The sequence below is a fragment of the Amia ocellicauda genome, chromosome 16 (assembly GCF_036373705.1).
Source record: "Amia ocellicauda isolate fAmiCal2 chromosome 16, fAmiCal2.hap1, whole genome shotgun sequence".
Lineage (NCBI taxonomy): Eukaryota > Metazoa > Chordata > Actinopteri > Amiiformes > Amiidae > Amia > Amia ocellicauda.
In genome coordinates this window covers 10,421,736-10,437,711 of record NC_089865.1, presented here as the reverse complement: position 1 = coordinate 10,437,711, position 15,976 = coordinate 10,421,736, and the positions used below count along the sequence as shown (strand labels likewise).

General features: G+C 34.2%; 1 protein-coding gene across 20 annotated transcripts in view; it reads left to right on the top strand.

Moving 5' to 3' along the window:
* Positions 1–15,976, top strand: part of baz2ba (bromodomain adjacent to zinc finger domain, 2Ba) — a 72,621-nt gene that overhangs the window by 1,916 nt on the left and 54,729 nt on the right. For all 20 annotated transcript variants that reach the window (XM_066688294.1, XM_066688286.1, XM_066688289.1 and 17 more), the window contains exon 2: positions 9,748–9,792. The gene's annotated coding sequence lies outside the window, so the exon portion shown is untranslated. The remainder of the gene's footprint in view (positions 1–9,747; positions 9,793–15,976) is intronic.

Sequence of the window (15,976 nt, the reverse complement as noted above, 5' to 3'; positions counted from 1 at the left end):
TTACCTGTGAACAATAGACACATTTTTATTTCAAAACGTTTACCGGTCACATGGAAAAGTTAATGGGGGAAAAATCTAAAGTTTCTATTAATAACACCTGGGATATTGTAGTGTCGCATACTTTTCGTTGCTGTGTGGTTTTTGTGAACCTACTATAGTTTTTTCTTTTTTTAAATACACCTGGGAGAACAGGTTTATTTTTACGGAGAGACCTATTTCTTTCTTAAATAGTATAGATTTCAGGACATGTTTTAGTAGAGGACTTTAGAAGGCTTCAGAAAATGATTCTTCAGATCTTTTATTTGAGGCTCTGTAATCAATGGTGTGGGCACAGTCAGCCAGACAGAAAAATGCTTTAACTTCTCTCTAGTGATAGAAACCAGTGTTTTCTAAGAAAACTAAGAAGAGCTGGGTTGAGGTAGGATGTAAACCCATCCTCCTTGTCTCCTGAATAGTACATCTGTATTCATTTTCAAGAACCATTCAATCTGTTTATGTTCAAGTTCTATTTTAAAGTAGGATATGTGGTTCAAATAACAGCAGCCCATTATGAAACGAAAAATTTGTTTCTTCGCCTCTTCTCTTTTTTGACCAAAGGATGCTGTTGAGGATTTTTCATGTTTTTTCTACATGAATCATGGGTCCTTAAGAGTCCTAGGTTTGCTGTTTTTTTTTTTTAATCTATGGACTTGCAACCTTTGTGTGCAAAGCACCCTGACCTTTATCAAGAATGTGAAAAGAGAGGAGTAGTTGCACCGATGTACAGGCCAATGCTCCGACCTTCTTTTGGGTAGCGTTTTGTATCCATTCAGTGTTGTTAATTAAAAGCCTCAGCCAAGCAGCTTTTATTTATCCCCTCCCCCACCTCAGTTGCTAATAATCATTGTTTTGCCAATTGGTATTAAAGGTAATAGGGTGTAATTAACAAAAGAGTAATTACCTTGTTAGTTAGTGGGTCATTCTTTTATTGACAATTTAACAGTCTTTTAAAAGAGAACAGAAGGAGCTCACAAGCTTTTCTTCCAAGTTGTCAGCAGACTTCAAAGAGTTGAAGTTACATTTTCTAATATTACTTGTCATGTACAAGACAGGTTGCATAAGCTAATATTACTTGTCATAAAAGTAAAAAACTGCCTGAATGTTTGGCTCACAGGACTTTAACAAGCCCCGTGTTTCATGATTAGAGCTGGGATGGAGCCCACTGTACAAGGGAGGTTGTGTTGGAGTGAAAAGGCAGAGTCCTGAATAAAAAAAATAAAAATACAAAAAATGAAGCTAATGTAATTAGAAATAATTGTACAGCTGAAAGTAATTTAAGAATCTCCAAAGATTCATTATATTTAATTAATCATTTTTTCTTTGGTATGGCCAGTGTTCTTAGTAGCTGGAGCTGCTTATTTGTGTTTCTTTGGAAGTTTACAGGCGTACAGCAGTGTTTTAACAGAAGACCCTGATCGAGATGCTAATCGCACTGCCTCCTATTTCTTTGTTTGGATATTTACTGCAAAGCTGCAATGTAAAGGAGCAGATGTTTTGCCAAACATCCTGATGTGCTGCTTTTTCTTATGGGAGTGCGTTACTGTTCTTTCTGATGCATCGACTTGACAGCTGCTTGATTTCATGGAGCTGCTAAGAAGCCATTAGTGGTATCAATGAATTGAAACGGAACAGTCACTCCCAGCTTGAACTGCTATTGCGAATGTCTATTGTTGCTATTTTTTGTGCAACTGAAGACACAGAATAAGGCCTTCACAGTATACTTGCCTTACATTACCTTTACGCAATTGAGAGGAACATATCTGTCAGGGCTTGTTTTTTATGTTGTTTTTTAAAGCAATAGCATTTTTTTTACAAGCAAATAAACCAGAAATTAATACAAGAGTGTTGGTGAGACAACTCCCTCTTAGCAACAGTTAGACACAGTGAGGAGTTCTTGTGTGGAATGTGAAAATAATACTTTTACAGCATGGAGAGCTCTTGTTTTCTAGAGCAGAAAAAAATAGTCTGTCACCCAGGCATGCTGGAATTAAAGGTGGACATGGTTAAACCTTCTTTGCATGTCTACTGAAGTTGTGCATAACAGTTGCTCTTGACTAAGCTGATTAGGAGAAATTAGGATTTAGAAGAACCTTGTGTCTCAGGATGCTGAAACTGATGAAACTTGGGAGGCTTCCACAGACGATCCCATATGTGCACTGGGCACTGTTTTTAATCCCCAAGATCTAATTGGGGGTTAGGATTAGAAGACGTCTACACATTGTACTGCTCTTGTGAGCTCTTAAAATGGACTATCTGCATACAATTTAGAATCTGTTGATATTACCAAATCAATAACTTTGTAAACATTTGAATATTCTACTATTTTTGTGTCCTTAACACTACAGTGTTAGTTACAGTACAGTACTGTTTATGTTTTTATGATACACACAGGCTTGTTTTTTTCAGATTGGTTCTTCTCAAACCAAAAAACGTTAAACACGTAGACACAAACCAATCTACTTCAACTGTGTTGGAATAAATGTATTCATTGTAGAGATCATGTAAACAGGTTATATATAATTTAGAATACAATTTCATTAGACATGAGGTGTTCTCATCAGAAGTGCAATTTATAATTTGCCACTTATGTAAAAAAAATAACATTTTAATAAATTATATAGGGTTTATTATGATTTATTATTGTAAATGTAATGTTGAGGTAATGCACACTTTGGAACTGTCTTTAAACACATCTGTGTAAATTATTGTTTATTTCAGGCGTGCATTTTATATCTTCTGTCAGATATTGTTCCTTGTATTTTGCATTAGAAATGCTTGATTGAAATTGATTTGTTTCTATAAATACTTAATTGATAATAATGAACTATTGCCTGCAATCTAAATGAAACCCAAGTAATAAAACATTACACTGCTTAAGGTCTATCATTTAAATGACTGTAACAGAATGGGAAGTGAGATAAATCAGATTACAGTCTAAATGTGTTATGCATGCATCCAGTAACTGCCAATGAATCAACCAATAACCAGATACAAAGCTAGAAGGTCACTGAATTTACCTCATATTTATTCAGAGCTTATGTCCTTGAGAATTGTCTTAGAATAAAGCAACAATAAAATATTGCTACAAATCAGGCTTGCATAGCGAGTTATTTAACAAGGAAAAACAAGACTACAGTGTTTTAATATTTTTAATATTACAGGCTATTGTTCTTCAAGGATGGAAAAATAGTAGCCCCAGGTTACCAAAATATTGCATGTAACAGCATTTTTAAATGTTACAAGCTCAAGACTCTGATTAATGTAAATAAATTAAAATGTGATTATGGTTTTGATGATTTGGTTTACTGTTGCAGACTACAGTACTGTTCCAAATTTCCAAATATTTTAAAATAGTTTCAGATTGTAAATCAACATTTTCTTATAAGGAATTTCAAAACGGATTTCCAGTAAATTATACTATTATAATTCTCAACACTATAGTGTTTCCTCTAAGATACATAAATATTCATATGTTCATAGGCACATGAGCCTTTTGAAGGTGAACTTCTCAGCCATGATTTTAAGTACAATATAAAAAATGGTCGTCCAAACAGTGCCTGTAAATTTGTTTGCTTAATACATTATCATTACAAGGATTGGAGCAATGATTGTTTCTTAACCATTTGATCAAAAAATTGGCATTTACTTGGATTTGTCAGATAGGGACCCATCATGTTTTTATGGATAGTGACATATGGATAGCAAGACAAGTAGATGTCACACAATGTTGTACGTTTACACAAAATAAATAATTTAAAGCACATTGGCCTAACATAAAATTCTCAATAATGGGCAATTAGTAGCTCATTTAGGGAGCAGGGGATGCAGCACCTTCACTAATCTTGCTGTTAATCATTTAACTAAATATTTTATATCAACTTTTGTGAGTTCATATTTTTGTACCCAGTGCTTGGGAGTTCTCTCCAAGACTGATTCATCTTCTAGGGTTTTGTAATGAGTACAAAAAAAATAAATCTTAAATGAAAATAGTCGACTCTAAACCAGTAACCAAAGAAGCCATGTGACTGTAGGACCATAAATAAGGTCTAGGAGGGAACTTCATGTGTTGGTGTGGAGGGGGAGGGGTGTGTGTGTCTGTGTGTGTGGATTCTTTTAAAGGGATGAACCCGACTTATTGGTAATTATTGCAGGAGTCTTGATGATGTTCTGGGGATAATTGTGTGTTTTCTCCCAGTTTTTTTTTCTGTTCTTACCCTTTTCCACAAGCATGCACTCATTAATCAAAGACGCTGAACTCCTGCTGAGGGCCGAGAGGTTCATCAAATTGGCAGCCGGTTCAGTGTATAGAACAGTGCTGAGGCTCTTAACGCACAGACATAAATAAATCTAAGGTCTTTGTATGCAAACCCTGGAGGTTAATACTGTATAATTCAATGTCCTGTCTTTGTTTTTTATGATTGATGTTTTTAAACATTTAAGGCTTGATGTGAGTCCTTTAGTAGGTCAGGGTTGACACTTTCTGATTGGGTGAGCGGGAAAGTATTAGGGTGGTGGTTTAATAGGAATATGCTGCAGAGATTACAGATTTTTTTTTTTTTTCTTTCTTTCTTTGCTTCCTTGACATCGTTGTCATATTGCTTGTGCTGTTTCAGGAATGTACCAATGATTGAAGTCCCCTGCTGTGATAATGGGCCTGATGTTTGAAATGCCAATAGTTTGGCCTATTTGTTCTGGTGCTTACTGCTATTTGCATCCTTAACCGATATAACATGTACTACAAGCCTAAACTATTGGGATTTGGGAGCAGAAATATTATTGGAATTTGGCTGTGACACGAATGGGTTGCATATTCATAATTTAAGAACAGCTGGTTGCAGGAAGCATACAGTCGTTTGCAAGCTATTATAAACCATTCCACTCACACACTGAGATTGTGCTTGAGCAGCCTTCTTTTATTTATTGATCTTCCTGCATTTAAAATCTGGTCACTGCTTCCACAAAGGCTTTTCATTTTAGCTGTGCTAGCAGCATACTGCAGCTTCAATTTTAAATATTTAATTTTAACTGAATGCTGCATGAAATGACAAGGAAAAAAAAGGGAATCCATCCTTTTAAAGAATGTGTGGGTCAGAAAAAGCCATAAATCTGAGGCATGATACTTTGTTTACTTAAACTACACTGCTTACTGTACATGTGTTTTGCATACTTGGAAAATATATTGAGAGAAAATGTGACAATCCGAATGGCCATTGACTTCTGAAAGGTCTGTTCTTCCGCACTTCAGTGTGAATATGATGTGTGCATCTGCAGCATGATCCAATGTCTTTTTATAGTCCTAATCTTGAACCAATTTACATTTATTTTTATAGAAATTCATGCCATTTAGTCATCTCGTGATTTAAGAAAAGCTGCATGAATAAATCCATTATTCTTACTTTTTACATTTTAGTGGCACAGACATCAGTGTAAAATGAAACGTTTAAACAAGTCATACATGCTAGATGTAAAAAAACAAACAAAAAAACAAAAACAAAACCAAAAACATACACTTGTCGTATAATTCTCAGGGGGATAATACAGTCTACCTGAGAATATATATTTTTTCTGTGTCTTTTACCTGGTTTAACAAATCAGGCACGGTAAACAAACTTTTTTTATTGGATTATCTCGCCCAGAAGCAAGCCCTTTATAGCTATGTGGTTTAAATAGGATCCCCAGCTTGGGAGGAGTGGATTATTAGAAATAATCCACACTCTGATGGAGGAGCTCAATATCTTGTTCATGGTGTTCAATGGATTAATTTGACCAGATGCTCCTATCTGTTTAGTGTTCGTACCAAGTATCTTGCTCATTAGGTAGAACTGAAAAGGCATCTTCTAATGAATCAGTCTTAAAGAAAATGGAAATCAAAATAAAGTTTGACATTTTTTAAATTGTCTTGTACTATGAATCTGAAACCCTTTGATTAATTAAAACTAAATAGGCTAAATACTTAATTAGCCAAAAATCTATTTTTCAGCCCGTTTTCTCTCCAATACTTTTTTAATTGTTTATTCTTCAAATATATTTTTATTGTTAATTGGAGAAAAACAGCTCTTAAATTTGGTTGTAACATCTCTTAAGGATGTGTGAATCTAGTGAAAATTTTAAGCAGCAACTTTGGCAGACAAAATGTTTTTTTATTGAACTTATCAGGAAATGGTGACGCTTTGTAATGTTTTACAGCTGTAAGCTGAAATGGAAAAATCTTGCTCTGAAGAAATCTCCTTTAACATTATTTATTACTGATTATTGTGTAAGGCTAAGTCAGAGTCAAGTTATTGTCTTTTCTTTGAAATGAAGACCGAAAGATGGTAACATTAAAAGGATTTGGACATTGTACAAGTTCAAAAGAAATACTGGGAAAGACCCTTGTCTTGAGGCCGGGGATGACCTTTTTCAACTTCTAAACACCATATTAGGGGTTTGAATATTGGAGAAAGTATAAATCCCCAATTCTGACCTTCAAAGTAAAAGGTAAGGATGAAATGTATAAATGCGTATACATGCTAAAGTGGATGAATTCTTCACTGCTCATGTTGTTATTGATTTGTATGTTAAAGTGTTCAGAAATATCCCCAACTTCTTGAGGCTACTGTAAATCCTGCATGAAAGCTCCCTTGTGTAATCCAAATATTTTGAGCTAATTTAAGCATGCAGCAGGGGCAACTTTGTCTTTTAGGAAGAAACACATTGACTCCAAACACATCTCCAGGCTGTAGGAAAAAATGCTCTTATCACTCAGACAGTAATGTTCTCCATACTTGTGGTTGGAATGTTTTTGTTTTAACAGCCCATTGATTTGAGGGACATTTGGCAGATTACTTAATATGAATTGCTTTAGAAAATTGGAAAATTATTTCCACCTTTTCCTCCATAACGTTCTCTCTTCCTTGATCTACATATTTTGATTATACAACAAAATCTTTGTTCATATAATGGGTTTTAACCCAGAATGTTGTTGTTTTTAGGGGGGGGGGGGGCTTCATATCAAAAATTAGGAGTGAGTTTGACCTTAATACAATGTCCAGTGAAATTCATGGCCTTTTTAATTACAGTTCTCCAGCATTCAGATTGTTTCTTCTTGCTTTGTGGAGATGAATTCCTGAACTCTGCTCTGGAGATGAACCTGCTAATACACTACAGTATATGGCCTCACATAGACATTTGTCTTTGTGCAATGTTTTGTACATCAGAGCTTTGCTGCAGAGACAGGCTTCAGAAGGTCCTAAGGCCATATCTGGTTAGTGCTTTTGGATTAATGGCCTTTTTTTCTTGAAATGCTGGTGGCATGACCCTTTTTTCTTCCCCCCCCCCCCCCCTTCTATCCAATATGTTTGTAAACTTGGCTATGTTGTAAGTGATTGAATTTGTATTATTAGTTTCTCATTTTACTTTCTACATTTTCATAACATTTCGTAGGAAGGGTATTAATGTTTTATTCAGAATAATAATAATAAGTAGCCTATATATTGCAAATATTAATTTGTATTTTGTGGGGCTTAGATATATATTAATTTTAAACAAGATCACTACTTGGGTTTGTGGGTCTGCTCAAGTATGTTTTCAGAGGTTTTCCTCATCTGGTCTTAGTTTTCATAAAACGTCAGTGGTAAAATATGTTATGCCTTGGTTTTGTTATGTTATTTCAAAACATATTTCAAGTTTATGCTCACTGAAAGTATTAGGTTTTATGTGAAAGTATATTTAATGAATGAAGGTTCTACATTTTAAAAACTGTTAATGTGTTAAATTGGTAGAATAGTTGTCACTGTTTAGGATATAACTACACCAAGAGATGACTAATATTTAAATGTGACTTTACGGTATAGTTGCAGGAAGCAGGTTTCTCTTGTTAGCATGTGAATGCAATATCAAAAGTGATTGAAGATGTGGTATTTAGATGCCTTTAATTGGCCTGAAGCCATTTTAGATAGAGCAGTAGGTGGAAATAAGAAATGGCATTTTATAAGCTTGCACTAAATTAATACTGGCTTATAATTTTAAATCAAACTACCTTTTTAGTAAGCCTTCCAGTATTTTTTATTATTTATGTAACTAATTCTTTGAAAACTGAATGATCATATCCTTCTATGAAAGTGAAATTGTGGAAATCTTTGAATTGCAGATTTTTTAAACTGTATCCAATGGTTGCATATTCAAAATCTCCATAGGCCTATATTTATTTTTGCTGCAAAAACAGCATTGGGAGATGGAGTATTGGATGTTTTTATTATAACTAAGACACACCAAGTATGTTTTTTGTGGTGAGAATAAACCTTTAATGAAGTAAAATACAAATATTTGAAAAAGGTGTGTAAGAGAACGGGTTGTATTGTGTTCAAATGTGATGAAAACATGAATCATTGGTATTTTAGGATTGGTTTCATTAAACCGTTTTTGTGACATCTCTTTCAGGTATAAACTGTCAAGACTTGCCTGCTTTTACTTCTAAAGTCTTTTAAGTCATCTGTGATCCATCAAAGTTGTGAAAATTCCTTTTACTGCTGGTAGTTTGTCCTAGGGATGGGTGAACCTTACAAAAATAACGTTCTATTCATGGCTGCATTCTGTTTTGAGCAGCGTCTCTTTGGTGTTGTGTGACCAATACATTCAGCTGTCTTGTTCACTGTATTATTTAATGCAGCTTTTCATAAAATTTTAAACAAAATTATAAATTAGCTAAATGATGCTACTTATATTGAGATTTTCTTAGTCGGTTAAAGATTAATCGTGCACTATAGTAAAATAAATGTGTAATGTAAAATCCAGATGTCAATTGAATTCAATTTTGAATTTATAATGATTTATAATAATTATGATTATTATTATTTATAACCAATGTATGTTTTGTCTGTCTTCCCGTGGTACTGCAGTTGTCCTGTAGATAAATTGCTTTGTCCTGGGGATTTTGAGTGATGCATGCAGGCTGTAAATCACAGGCACTAAAATCTGTTGCTGACACCAGTGTTAAATGGTGCAGCCTTCATTTCCTTCACATTCCAAATGAAACGAACCCAGATGGAAATGTTTAATGAAAATAATAGAAATTGCTGGCTCGCCAGAAATTTTCAAGTGCTTATGCAAGTGCTGTTGTTTCTTTGATAAAATCTGCAGAATGATATTCAAGTTAGTGCAGGGAGAGATTTGTGGGGAAACTGTAAGATTAGGTCTTCAAACCCTGATCTCACAGAAATGTGACATATTTCTTCATGAAACCTGAAAGAGAAGAAGCCGCTGCACAGCACAGCATATTTTGAGAACAAAATGAAAAATACACTGTACTCCTGTACTTCATGAAAGCTTGTGACAAGAACAAGGCTATAACAAAAGGGTACTGGTTTGTTTACTTTACGAAGGATGCTTTATTCTTTTGGAATATTATTATGGTTTTAACACACCCCTAAATTAAGGCTTTAACATCAGCAAGTTTGGCATGAAATAAAAGCTGATAGAGTATGGGTCTGGAGTGGAAGTTGTAAACGTATACATTATAAAGACCCACGATATTATAATCTGTCAGTTTGACCACATTGCAGGTATTATTTGATATCTACATACTGTAGAAGTGGTTAAGAAATCTCCCCCTTAGTGATTTACTGTACTGGGGTATTCTGATTTTTTTTTTTTTTTTAAATCTTGCTTTCAGGTGAACACATGTTTAAAGAAACAAGAAATAACTGAACTGAATGTTTTGTTTTATTTCAGTTTTCAGAGCAGTGATGTCTCAGGGCTGAAGACACTCTTTTAACAGTAAGTGTTTGGTTACATTGACACAATTAAAAGCTAATCTGCTTCTGGTGGTCATGATTTACTGGTGCTGTTTTCACACTTAATGTTAGTGTATGTTTTGACTCTTGCAAGACCTGTTTTGTGGTATAGGCTAGATTTCCTTGTTTTTAACAGTGCCTTTTTTGTTTTGTAAATTTAAGATATTTATTATGAAACTGTTTTAGTGCTAGTTTAAGAGTTTGCATCCTGTGTGCTGTTTATATTCTCTGAGAGTTTTGATTTAGATCATTGTTTTTTCTTCCAGTTACATCTGTGAGAAATGGTTCTGATTATAATCTGTTTCCAACAGGTAGACTTCAGTGTAAATGAGTACTTTAAAACACATTCAAAATAGATAGACCTATTAAAGATTAACATTTTACGACTAAATGGATGATTTAAAAACAAGTTTGCTATTTAGCTCTGGTCAACAAAAGCCATCCCATTTTATTTCTCTGAACAACAATCTGTTATAATTGCTTTGAAGAAACTTAACCCTTCTGACAATAACAGTATAGTGAGCTATTATGCAACACTTGTGAAATGTCCACAAAAACAGATTGTTTGTTCATATGAATGTCATTTCAAAGCTCCAAAGTACTTCTGAATGTATTAGCAGTGGTGCATTGTCTCAGTTTCAAACCTGAATTGCTCATTCTGTCAGTTGTGTGTGTGCCAGGAATCTGTGAAAGCTTGTTTTAAGCATATGTTTTTGGGAAGTAAATTATTGTTAATCAAATTGGAATAATTGGTAGCATAATCTCTTCTTCATTTGTAGTATACATGTTAGTAGGTTTAGACACCATTGCTTTGAATGGTCTTTGCATGGTTGGGTATGTAAATTGTAGTGCACCATGACATTTTTAGAGAGAACTGAAAACATTGGTTCCAGTCCTATTACAGAGCCTGACTTATGGTTTTCTTAAAACCTAAATTATTACCACATGGTGTGAGGAAAGCTTGTCAGAACAACTTACATTGCCTTAGAAATATGTAAAACACATGTATACTCCATGCAACCTTAGATAAATTCCTTAGGATTAACATCATTTAAATCTTCAGTAACACCTTAGAGTATTAAGTGTTTTATAATTACATCAAGCTTTAATGCCACTATTTGCCGATTTACACTTTTTAGTAAACCAAGAAAAAAGTGTTTTAAGATGTAAATTTTAGAAATACCTTCTTTCAATAAAATTATTGTTGATGTTATTATACTATACATACTGGTACAGTATTAATTACTACTAGTAGTAATAATAACTGTTATAACAATCGTGTTGAAATGAATTCTGGCCGTTTTCCACGGTACACTATAAAACTATATTTAGGTGTGAATGTAGGGTATTAATTTTGTATGGTTTCTGTCTCGGACCCTATCCATGTCAATCTACCTGTGAATGCTTAATGCTTGTATGTCCTTCTATTACTTCCGTATTAGTCAAAAGATAACGGATTAAATGCTCTTCCTATTCCAGAAGCCGTTTAAAAAAGGATAAATATATATATTGCACGCAATGAAACACCATCCATTTGTGTAGCAACTAAGACGTGACAGTTTCACTTTCTGATGTTTTGCAATAATTGTGAAATAAACACATTGGGGTCTAAAGAGGTGCCTATTGTGTCATTACAGTAAGTTATCTGGCATCTGTGGTTACAGACAATGTCACCAATAGCTGAAGATAGTATAACGTTATTACTGGACTTCCTCTTAAAGGTTGGCAGGCTAACATGCCTTTGGGGAGCTGGAAAGGGGTAGCCTGAATTCATTAACATTCATCACCAATTTCTTCAAAGGAAATCTAAGAGCTTCCAAAATAAATAAATACTGCATAATAAACCTGCACTAAGCTTAGCATTACCTTGGGTAATAAGAGGTTTTGTTTTTTTAGTATTTTCATTAGTGCATTCCATTGATTACAGAAATAGTATAGACCATCTAATGTTTTTTTTTTTTTAATATATGTAAAATAGTTAAGTTCTCTTTAGAGCTGTTTACCAAGCCTTGCACTGTTTAGACTAGAAGATAAAGCTCATAATTTTCAAGTAAGCGGAACTTGCCAAAGGAAGACTGTAGACTTATATATATATATAAGTATATGATCATTACAAAATAACCGAGAAATGACCAAATGTTGTTTAATAAACAATGCAATGTATCCTTCAGTACCAGTTTAAAATAACACTGTGCAGTTGTTAGATGCTGCCTAATCTCTTCACTAAAACTAAGCCAAAGGAACTGACCATATATACAGTATCTTTAAGGCTCTCTTAATAAAAAATAAAACAAAACTCTGAATAAGGAATAACCAGGTCGAGGATCTTGCTGTATACATACCACTGCCATCTCTCAAGATTTACAAGTTGTCATCAGCTAGTAACATTCAAATTGGCCAATAACCACAATGAACAGAGGAGCCCTATAGTCAGAGATTATTAACTGAATTTACTGACCCCTCATTTATGAAAGGGGTTTCTGGAGCTCTTGTTATTTTCGTTGCATTTTGTTTTTTAAATGAATGTTTTCTTTCAGTTAGGTGTATTTGTTAAACAGTGAATTATGTGACCGGTACTGAACAGTTAACATTGTTGCATTGTAATATTACATAGTCGGAGATAACACCCATTTGTGCCGTTAGGTTTCTGAGGAACAGCAAAGCAACCATCATCTAGATCATATTCCGAATAGTTAAGAACACACTATGAATAACTAAAATGTTTAAATGAGATTCAACTCCTCTCTAAATGTAGCATATTTTCAGTGTACAAAGCAATTGTATTAGTTGTCAAATATAGGGTTATTACATTATTCATGTGACAAAATACAAATGAGCAGCATAAACAACTAGTTTTTCAACCTAAAATGGAAAATATGAAGATTCACATCATACCCATGCGTTCTCATAATACGTCAACGCTTTTAATTGTATTTATACAATCTTTTTTTGGAGATGTTATTCCTTCATACACATGTAGTGATTATGCTAAGTGATTCTGTGAAATAATGTAATTTGATGTTGGACATTGCTTTTGTTATTTTTTAAGAGAAGTTCAGCAGTTTCTCCCACCTATGTACACTGTGCACACTGTGTACATGTCACTCCATCCAAAACCATGTCCAATTTGCCAGACATATTACATTTGAAATTAAATAGTTTAGTAGAAAAGTAAACTTAAACAACCATGACAAAGTATACACTACTTGAATATTACATTAACTGTACATTAGTCAGGACGCGTAGTTTGATATTCTAATTCACATTGTGATGCTGTATTTGTTCACGTCTGTTTAATTTTTATTTTTTTATGATTTAAGTTTGAGAAATATGACTGCTAGAGGTACTGTGTGTTTGATATGCAATCCTAATGGATCACCAGTTTGGTATACTTCTCTTCTGTACCAACCCTTTTGAGGGGGTGGGGGGGATTGTAGCTACTCAGATTCCATGACAGTGAGAGTCTAAAAATCATTCAAGATGCTGAATAGCTATACTTAACTTAAGGTGCTGTGTAAGGAAACAGTAGTGCTTATGTGGACAAATATACTGTATTCCTTTTATCATCTGATGTGTTTTTAATGACAAACATCCTGGATGAGGAAAGTGCAGAGAAACAGAAAACATCCCGAAGGTCAAAATCAGCAGGCAGCCTCTCGGATACACGAGGGCATCAGACTGGATTGCGTCAGCCTGGAAATCTTGACTTTTTGTAGCCTGTCAGGGACAGGGACAATCCTGCTGCTTACCAAAGCTTGTGTAATAAAAAATCAAAACGGTAAACGAAGGCTGGAATTATTTCACATGTTGGTTCTGACAGGTTTGAATATGATACGCTGTGGTGAAGCTGAATTTGAATTTGTAATAAGTCTTCAATAACCAGCCTCCTCCGGTCTTTTGGCACCACCCTGATAAGATGCATTTTGAGCTTGAAATAAGATACTTATAGAAAGCTAAAAAAAAAAAAATGAAAACAAAAAACGTTTCATGTAAACTACAAATGTTTGTGCGTGTGTACTGGTGCTAAAGCGTTAAAAAAAAAAAAAAAAAAGAAATCCTCCATATGGTGCGTTCATCTTTGATTTAAAAATAAATGTTTTCTATCTGTGGCACAGGACAGTTGTTTCTTGTTTCTTGTTACTTGTTGATTTATCGCACTGAATTGTGTAGTGTAAATATTGTATTGACAGGTCTGCAGGCTGGCTATTTGAAGGCTGAGGATCTCCTGTACATTTCATGTGCAGTTCATCATAACAAAGCTAACTCCTAAAAACAATAATTTTACTTGACATTATTTTTCGTAAAATTCTTTGCCTTCTGTCATGTAAAGTTATCGACCAGTACTAATTTATGATTATACAAGCCCTTCAGAGTCTTTTCTGGTGTACAGTACGTTAAGCCTTTTTTGGAAGGAAATAAATAAAATGTGTTTTGTCAGAAATGGTTTAAATGCTGTACTAGGAGAATGTTGAAGCTCAACAAGTATTAGCTAAAACTAGCTAAAACTAATGCTTACATTTGTTTCAGCTTTTTATGTGTTTAATGTGACAGTACTGCTTATTAGTGAATATCAGACTGCATCTTTAAAATTCTGTTTAAGAAACTGTTTTAATCTGCACAAGTCCCATTAGGATAACAAAATATCCAAGTAAATGAAGGGTATTAATATAACAATTTTCTTAAATGCTACATTTTATGTTTGAAAGTCATGCATCTATGTTGTATGTTAGTGGAACTCACTCGTGTCTCCTACTTAAGGGCCAATATAGAAGATTTAGGCCTATATATATATATAATTATATAAAGGTACTTTAATTATGTAAGCTGTATGAATCAGTGGTTTCAAAGGTGGAATTCAATTTGTGAAATTATTTTTGGTAATCTTAAGCAAGCTTGGAGTCTGCATATATTAGGGGGAGTTTTAAGGTAATAGATGCATTTACCGTATCCAGATATGTGTTTCACAAGTGGCGCAGTAGAAGCTGGGGATTTGTCACTAGCTGTCGTGCTGAACCTTTCCCATCGAGAGGGTGGATGGTTGGGGTCAGTGGGTTTCTTGCTCCCAGAGGATAAGGCTGGAAAAGGTCAGTTAGGGTCATTAGTAAGTGGTTTCCTTTAGAAGAGGGGATAAAATGGATCTTGCTGACCCTACTCTAAAACATCTCCTCTAACTGAGACTCTGAAGCCAGTGTCATTAACTGTAGTCACTAGCTTGTCCAGTACAGTAGATATAAGGAATTGCAGAAGGTAAGAAATTCTCTGAAATGTTACTTCATTTGAGAAATATACAGCTCTGGAAAACAATTAAGAGACCACTGCAAAATTATCAGTTTCTCTGGTTTTACTATTTATAGGTATGTGTTTGGGTAAAATGAACATTTTTGTTTTATTCTATAAACTACTGACAACATTTCTCCCAAATTCCAAATAAAAATATGAGTGGAATGGAATGGCTGCCATACATTTAGAGATGCTGATTTAAGAAAAAATTGCGGTGGTCTCTTAATTATTTCCAGAGCTGTATATTGCAAACCAGACTAATTGCTACAATACATGTTCTACTATTATTAATGGAAAATGTGGTTTTATGAAGAAAGATGCACAGTGCAGCCTTGCTGTTTCCTGTTAGTTTTGAATTTTTTAGTAATTGTTGAGCGAAGGGAGCTGGGGAGTACCACAGATCTGAAGAGTGAAGAGTCCAAAAATCCATTAGAATGATCTAGGGATTATTTAAGCTCTTTGCTGATTATTTATTTATTTGTTTATTGTTCACATCTTGACAATATTGTGTGAAGGATAATGGAATAGATTTTAAAACACTGACTCAAAATGTAGCTCCAAACCATTGTAAAGTAATTAGACTATAAATCTTGATTTAAGCAAACAAGGAATGTTTCCCAGCTGTGTTCATGTAGGTTAATTTGTTATCAATAACTAAAACTAATAGGGCTGTTTATCTTGAGGGGTGAAAGGTTACAAAAGACAGGGTTTCAGTATCTGGCATATTCATTGGATCTGTTTGAATAGAAGGTGTGCAGGCAAATAACTGGTTCACTGTGTGTTGGTGTGCAGATGGTCCAGGGGAAAATTGAATTTTCTTTAGTATCATTTGGTTGTTAGGGCCAGCTGCTTGTATCCCCTTAATGCTGTCAATGAGAATTTTCCAA